Source organism: Sesamum indicum, unplaced genomic scaffold (genome assembly GCF_000512975.1).
Source record: "Sesamum indicum cultivar Zhongzhi No. 13 unplaced genomic scaffold, S_indicum_v1.0 scaffold00307, whole genome shotgun sequence".
NCBI classification, from domain to species: Eukaryota; Viridiplantae; Streptophyta; class Magnoliopsida; order Lamiales; family Pedaliaceae; genus Sesamum; species Sesamum indicum.
The window spans coordinates 17,569-24,815 of NW_011628200.1; the positions used below are offsets into that span (position 1 = coordinate 17,569).

At 31.6% G+C, this 7,247-nt stretch overlaps 1 long non-coding RNA gene across 1 annotated transcript; it reads left to right on the forward strand.

The window, feature by feature from the left end:
* Nucleotides 1-5,787: 5,787 nt before the first annotated feature.
* On the forward strand, nucleotides 5,788-7,239 carry LOC105180061. The gene is made up of 3 exons (XR_849466.2): nucleotides 5,788-6,452; nucleotides 6,988-7,068; nucleotides 7,175-7,239. It is a non-coding gene; the product is annotated as an uncharacterized LOC105180061 (long non-coding RNA).
* Nucleotides 7,240-7,247: the final 8 nt, after the last annotated feature.

Below are 7,247 nucleotides of genomic sequence, written 5' to 3' on the forward strand. Positions count from 1 at the left end.
TAGTCTTCTCAAATAGTATCAAGGACTATTTTAAGCATTTAGAAATGTTTAAAAACTTAGTTATCCAAAATGATTTGGTATTATCAAAATAAAAAATGAGTATTTTTCAGACAAAAGTTAGACTTCTTGGACATCATATTGAAAAGGGAGAAATTATACCCATTAATAGAAGTATTGAATTTGCAGATAAATTCCCTGATAAAATCATTGATAAAACTCAATTACAAAGATTTTTAGGCAATCTGAATTATATAGCCCTATACTATAAGAACATTGCCCAAGATACAACAATATTGTATGATAGGCTTAAGAAGAATCCATCAGAATGGACTGATGAACATACAAAAGCAGTTAGATTAATTAAACAGAAGGTAAAATCATTACCATGTCTAACTCTTGCTAATCCAAATTGAAAAAAGATTATTGAAACAGATGCCTCTAATATTGAATTTGGAGGAATACTAAAATAAATTGATGAAAATAAGCAGGAGTACTAGTTAGATTCCATTCGGGGAAATAGAAAGCAGCCCAAAAAAATTATGCTACGGTTGCTAAAGAAATTCTTGCTTTGTTAAATGTGTATTAAAATTTCAAGATGATTTACTTAATCAAGAATTCACCATTAGAACAGATTGTTCTGCTGCTAAATTTATGTTTTATAAAGATTTTAAACATGATATTTCTAAACAAATATTTGCTAGATGGCAAGCACATCTTGCCCCATTTAATTTTTCTATTGAACATATTAAAGGAGAGACAAATAGTCTCCCTGATTTTTTATCGAGAGAATATATTGATGGAGATGAATCCAGATGAACTTGGAAATGAAATGTTTAGAGGGATGAATATTTTCTCGAAAATTCCAAATCGTTGGATGGAAGAATTAGTCATAGGAGAAAGATTCTTTATGAATGGGGTCCATTGGCCTATTTACCAATAAAAATTTTGGGATGAACCAATTGAATATAAGACAAGATTAAAAAGAACTCAAAAAATAATCAAAAAGCGAATTGATAAAATCAAGAAAATACTTTCTGACATTCTCATATAATTTCCAGATGCAAATGTCACTGCAGAAAATCGTATTAAACAATTTTAGATAGCAAATTTGCTATACCATTAGCTTTATTTGCTATACCATTAGATAGCCTTTATGCTGGCTAATGAATTATCTTTATTTTTCAAGAATGCTCCCCCAAAGGGGAAGAGGAAGAAATTCCTCCTCTAATCAAAGAGGAGGTAGATTTCGAGCATGTGATATTGTCAGACATAGAAATAGGACCTTAGTAAGGGAAAATATTTCCGCAATTGAAAAATTTAATAACATCCCTGAAGAAGAAAATGAACTCTTCAAACAGTTTCTTGAATTTAAAAAGGAACATAAAAAATTAACAACTGATGAATCATTAGCATCTTATGCAAAAATGGTGCAAGAAGATGAAGATGAATTAATTAATTACAAATTTAGTGAACACTACGAGGTAATTATTCTTCTTGAAAATGATGATTTGAGGTGGGAAAATGATCCATAGTATCTAATAAAAATGTACCTTAATGTTGCATCTTTTTCAACAGGGTCATATAAACCTAGGGCACATTATGAATGTATCCTTAAGGCAACTCAGAGTGTTGAAATTAATCACACATTTTCCAGCAATGGGAAGGAATTTAATTATTCAAAAGCAGTAATTAAAAAGTTTATCACTGCTGTAGAGTGGGGAATTAAACCATTTAGGGGAAAAAGAATACTTTCACCCAAAATCAAAAAGTACAATAAAGTTTAATTACTGGGACTATGTTGAAGCATTTAATAAAACTTTTCTTTATGAAAATTATAAAATAAAACATACATGATTTTTTAAAATTTGCCCATTGGTTTTCCAACAAGAAATACCGAATTGGGTATTCCAATGGTGGATAAGTTTTGGTCCATCAATTTCTATTCTTTCTTAAATCTTCCAGGAATACTATACGGAATGGCTAAATTATTCGCCAAAAACAATCCAAGCAGAAAATCGAGAAAATGGATTGAAGGAATGACTTCTCTTTATTTTTTTATGGAATTCTCTATCCCATGGATCTGGATGTGGCTACCAGAAGTAGGAATTACTCTACAAATATCCCATGCATAAAAAGGATGTATTGTTCAAAATTTTGGAACAAGTTGATGCAAATTGATCCCGAGATCAAGAAATACTATGGTCAAGAAATCATCAATGAGATGGAAGAAAAATTACAAGAATGTAAAGTTCTTGCAGAAAAAGAAGAGAATTAGGCACCCAATCCTTTTGAACATATCTCCCAAAGAGTTCTGAATAAGAAATGGGTAATCACGAAAGGTTAAATTATTGAGGAATACCTCAAACAAATGCAAAATGATTTAAAAAAGAATCTTTCGAGAATTGCTTCTCCTATGGAGACTTCAAGCAAAACTGGAGAAAATAAATTTTCTTGTCTCGCTGGAGAATCTCAGAATCCATTGGAGGAATTTTCTCGAGAGGAATTTCTTGATAATTTATTTAAAGGAATTCAGGTGACATTAAAAGGAAAATCAAAAATGAAAATTTCAAAATCATTTGAAGATAAAAAAGACCTCAAGCAATCGGAATCGGAATCAGAAAAAAGCAGTTTCTCCAAACTAATGAAAAAATAAGGTGACAGCAGAGCAAGTCAACAGAATTGACCAAATGACACGTGTTAACAATGAAGTGACACTTGGCAGATGAAGGCCATGCGGACTTGAAAAAATGATTTCAAGTCTGGACCATCTGGTTATTAATATAACCCTTTCTCCCCTTTTTTCAGAGAGCCCTCGGAAGTCTTCATGTGTTGAAGTAGAGGCCCTTGTACTTGTAATTCCTTTCTCATTCCTTAGTTATATAAAAAGTTTAATTTTGCATAAGAAGAGATACAAGCTACCTATGAGTTCTCTTATTTAACTTTCTGCATTTGTTACTTTCATTCTTGCTTCTGTTTTGCTTAGCCTAATGTAAAGCTAAATTACTGCTGCTGAATCATTCAACTATAACGGAGATAGCATGGCTATATATATATAAAAAGAGTATTTTTCATTACTGATAAAGATAAGGAGAAATTGAAATAACACAAAGATAAGACATTCTAGGTCGTCGATTTTAATTATGAGTATGAACAAGGTCGGCCTTGTCAATACTGCCCGGTTTTGCCGTTCTTTGGCGTTGTTTTTTGACTTTAGTATGGTATCTTCTTACCAAAATTCATACATGTATCAGTGCCTTGTTGTTGAAGTTGTATTGAATAATTCGGCAGTACTTTATTTCTTTGCTTAATATGCAGTATGTATTTGATAATAATAGTAGCCAAGTTAAGAATGTTAAGAAAGTATGAACTCCCAAGAAATTTAGATCAACTAAGTGAATGAACAATTCCTAAAGTAAATCCTATATTAATTTACAATTTCGAAAGATTTGATTTCTGAAAAACTAAATAGGTAATAAAAACTACTGAAAAATCTATTGCTCTTGATAGTATAAGGGTATCTTTGTCAAATTCCACCTAAAAATGGGTTAAAATATGCTAAAAATAATCCAATTTCAAACATAGGATAAGTGTCTCCCACTTTATGTTATTTCTATTAGATAGGCTCTTTGCTAAATGTTAATGAATAGAGATTTTTTTTTTTGCCTATTTTCTCAACATAGGACCTTTTTATTTTTTAGCATTTTCAAGATAAGAAAGGGGGCAAAATACAATTTATATTTTTTTCTTAAAATTTCAATTGAAAAATTATTAATGATGATGATGATGATGATTGAACAATTCTAATTATTATTTTTTGATTATATATATATAATGAGATTAAAAAATTTAATCAATAATTACGATATCTTAAAATTCGGGCACCCGATTCTTATGAAATTTAAATATACACAAGACAGTGTCAATTAGATCATATCAAACGGTATAATTTAAAATCACACGGCCTGATTCAACGATATACCGTCTTGAATGATTACTCTTATTTTTCGAGTACGATATCTCGACATCCGTATATCCAATAAGTTTAAAACTTTACCAAATGTATTTTTCTGTAATGTTTATCATATCTAATGGTTTGATCTGAATTTTGATGGTTTGAGTAACCCATGTTGTTCAACAATGTAAGATGGTAGTTACATCAAGGTTATACTAACATTTATAAATATATAAATTTTGCAGATTGTGAACATATAATAATTTCAACTATATCTATGTAAAAATTTGATTCTTTTTATCGTTTCTTTTCTTCTTCCTTTTTCTTTCTCTCTTTCTCTCTTTCTCTTTCTATTTCCATTCTTTCCTCAAACCATTCTCTAAGAACCGTAGCCCCCAAATTCACGGCAACAAGAAAGGCAAGTCGGCAACAAAGACAGCAATGAGTGCGGCTTCTAGGTAATCTTCTTTCTCTGTTGAAAACTCACAAAAGCGCCCAGGAAAAAAGAGGAAGTTCTTGTGGAAAAAAAGACTTCTAAATTCATCTCATTCTTTTTCTTTTTTTGAAAATTTTATGTTAGAGAAGAAACCTATACTAAAACTGAACTAGAGCAAACTAAGTTTGTTGAAGTAGTGTATTTGTAGTATAAATAAGAACTAAAGATTTATCAGTATGACTAGAGATGTCACAACTCTGCCTTTTCTGGTGTTTTTTTTTTTTTTTGGTGGTACATTTCAAGGATTCTTGTTTAATACTAACCGGGTTCTTTATTGGTCTTGTTGTTGGATTCTTGTTTAATACTAATCGGATTCTTTACTTGTTTAATTCTAGTTTGAGTTCGAGCTCGACTCACTAGGCCCGAGCTCGACTCGTTGCCAGGCCTAGTGAAAGTCTTTTTACAAAAATACATGAAATAATGAAATAATATATTTGGATTATGATATTTAATGATAATTTTTTATATAAAGAGACGTGATAATTTCTTTTTAAATTTTTCTCCTAGTCGACGTCACTCACTTATTGACCTACCGTCGTTGCCCAGATCCAGGCAGATAGGTGATGGCGACTGCTGTCGCAGGCTGGCGGCGACATGTGATGGCCGTCGGTGGCGGCCAACAACGAGATGGAAGCAAGGCGGCAAAAAAAATCGAAAGGAGAAAAGACATATTAAATAATTTATATTAAATAACATAATTTTAAAAAATTAATATAATTTTTTGATATTTTGATGTTTAAGTAATATAATCTATGAATAAATATATAATTCATTAGAAGATAAAACAAAATTATGATATAAGATTTAATTGAGAGTTAATAGAAAAAATATTTTGTGAATAATATGAATAAATCTACCACTATCTTATATCATAACGATCTATTAAGAAATTAAGTATAAAACCAGTGAAATGTATGCAATATTGTTGAGTTGATTACTGAACTTTTAATAAGTACATATTTTTTTGTTCTTCAAGAACAATGTCATATGCATAATTTAATGTTAACTTTATTTTTATATTTCATATTGTTTTCTAGTTTTTTTTTTTTAAATTCATCATTATTAATAAGTAAAAAAATATATTTTCGTGTCTGTAGTAGAAACGAGATTTGATCTATTCAATCATAAGGCTAAAGAAGTACTTAAAACAAGAATTTTCAGGTAGCTCGTAATCGACATTTCTCTGCACTTAATTGATCATATATCCAAACTTGAGGGTGAAAAAGTAATTAAAAATATTACAAAGATATTTTCACAAAATACTAAAAAAATACTTAAATATGAAATATATAATAGATACAAACAACACAATATATATATATATATATATATATATGTATGTATGAAGGTCATGTTTGTGCAGGCTTCAAGAATGCCACCTCGTCAAAATTGCAGCATTTGTTTTCCTTTTTTCTCTTGCTTTCTTGGAAGTACAGGAAAGAGTATGGGCTCCCCAAGGAAAGGGAATTCCTCCTCCCTTACCAATTTGCTTTTGCTACATTTCTTTCCCTTCGTCTCTTTTTCTTGATTTCTTGCCATCGCTTAGACACAAAAAGGGTTTTTTATCCAAATGGAAAACGAAGGAATCAACCATTATGCCAATCATAGTGGTCACAATGGAAAGTCATCAATGAAATAATGTTCTGCTTCTTGTTTTCTTGGATTTCTCTGCACAAGAACCAGAGGAAGTGGAGGACCCAGATTCTTGAAGGTCTCATTTGTAAAAACCCTTCCCACCATCGAACCCTTTCACCTACATTTCTCCTTTCCCCCCTCTGATTACTTCTCAGTACAAGAAAGCAGGCGCAAAAGAAGGGTTTTCTAAAAACCCCTCCAAAACAGAGAGGAAACACCAACAGGGGGGTTAGGGTTTAGTACCTGGCGGAGGGTTTATTACTCCAGTTCATGGAAGCGAAGATGTGTTTCTTTCACCAATCAGCACACCCAGGAAAAGCGGCATTGGAGGTGGATGCGACACAAAAATCCAACAAAGAAAGCCCACTGGTAAAAACCCTCAAAACTACTGATCGCTTCCCACCATCAAACCCCATCCATACCCACATGTTTCCATTTCTCGAATTTTTTATCTCTTTTATTTAGGGTTTCAAAAGCCTGAGCACTAGAGAGGAAAAGTCAAGAAAAAAGGAAAAGAAATTGACTGTTACAGGGAACTTGAGGGGGGAATTGTTGGTTGCTTGGTTTACTGTTACTGCTAATTTTTTTCTGATAATTACTTTGGTAGGATTGATTACCTTGAGAAGAACAAGATGGTATTTATCTGGTGGTTTGTAAAATTACTATAGAGCACGAGATTTATTTGTTTACTTCTTTTACTCCTCTCTGTGAGAGTATTAAAAAACTTGATCATTATGTATAAAAAGTTGGATAGCCAGTTTTTGTGCTACTGATAGTGCAAGTATTTATTGGAGGTGAATGTTCATTTAAGGTTATTCAAGTTTCTATGTGATTTGTCTCTAATCACAGAGACGTATAATACGTTAGTCATGGTGAATGATGTTTCTATCGTCCTTTGTTGCAGATGACAGTCCGTGATGCTTTAAATTCAGCACTTGACGAAGAAATGTCTGCTGATCCCAAAGTCTTTCTAATGGGTGAATAGGTGAAGTTTTTATTGGTTTGAATGAGAGAAAAAAGTTCTTTCTATGTTGTTGATTTGTACTTTTTGTTCTAATAAACTTTTTGACATGTTTTCTGTTGTTATTCAGGTTGGTGAGTACCGAGTTGCGTATAAGGTGAGTGTCAATTCAATTATCACCTCAGGTTTAAGGGAAAATATTG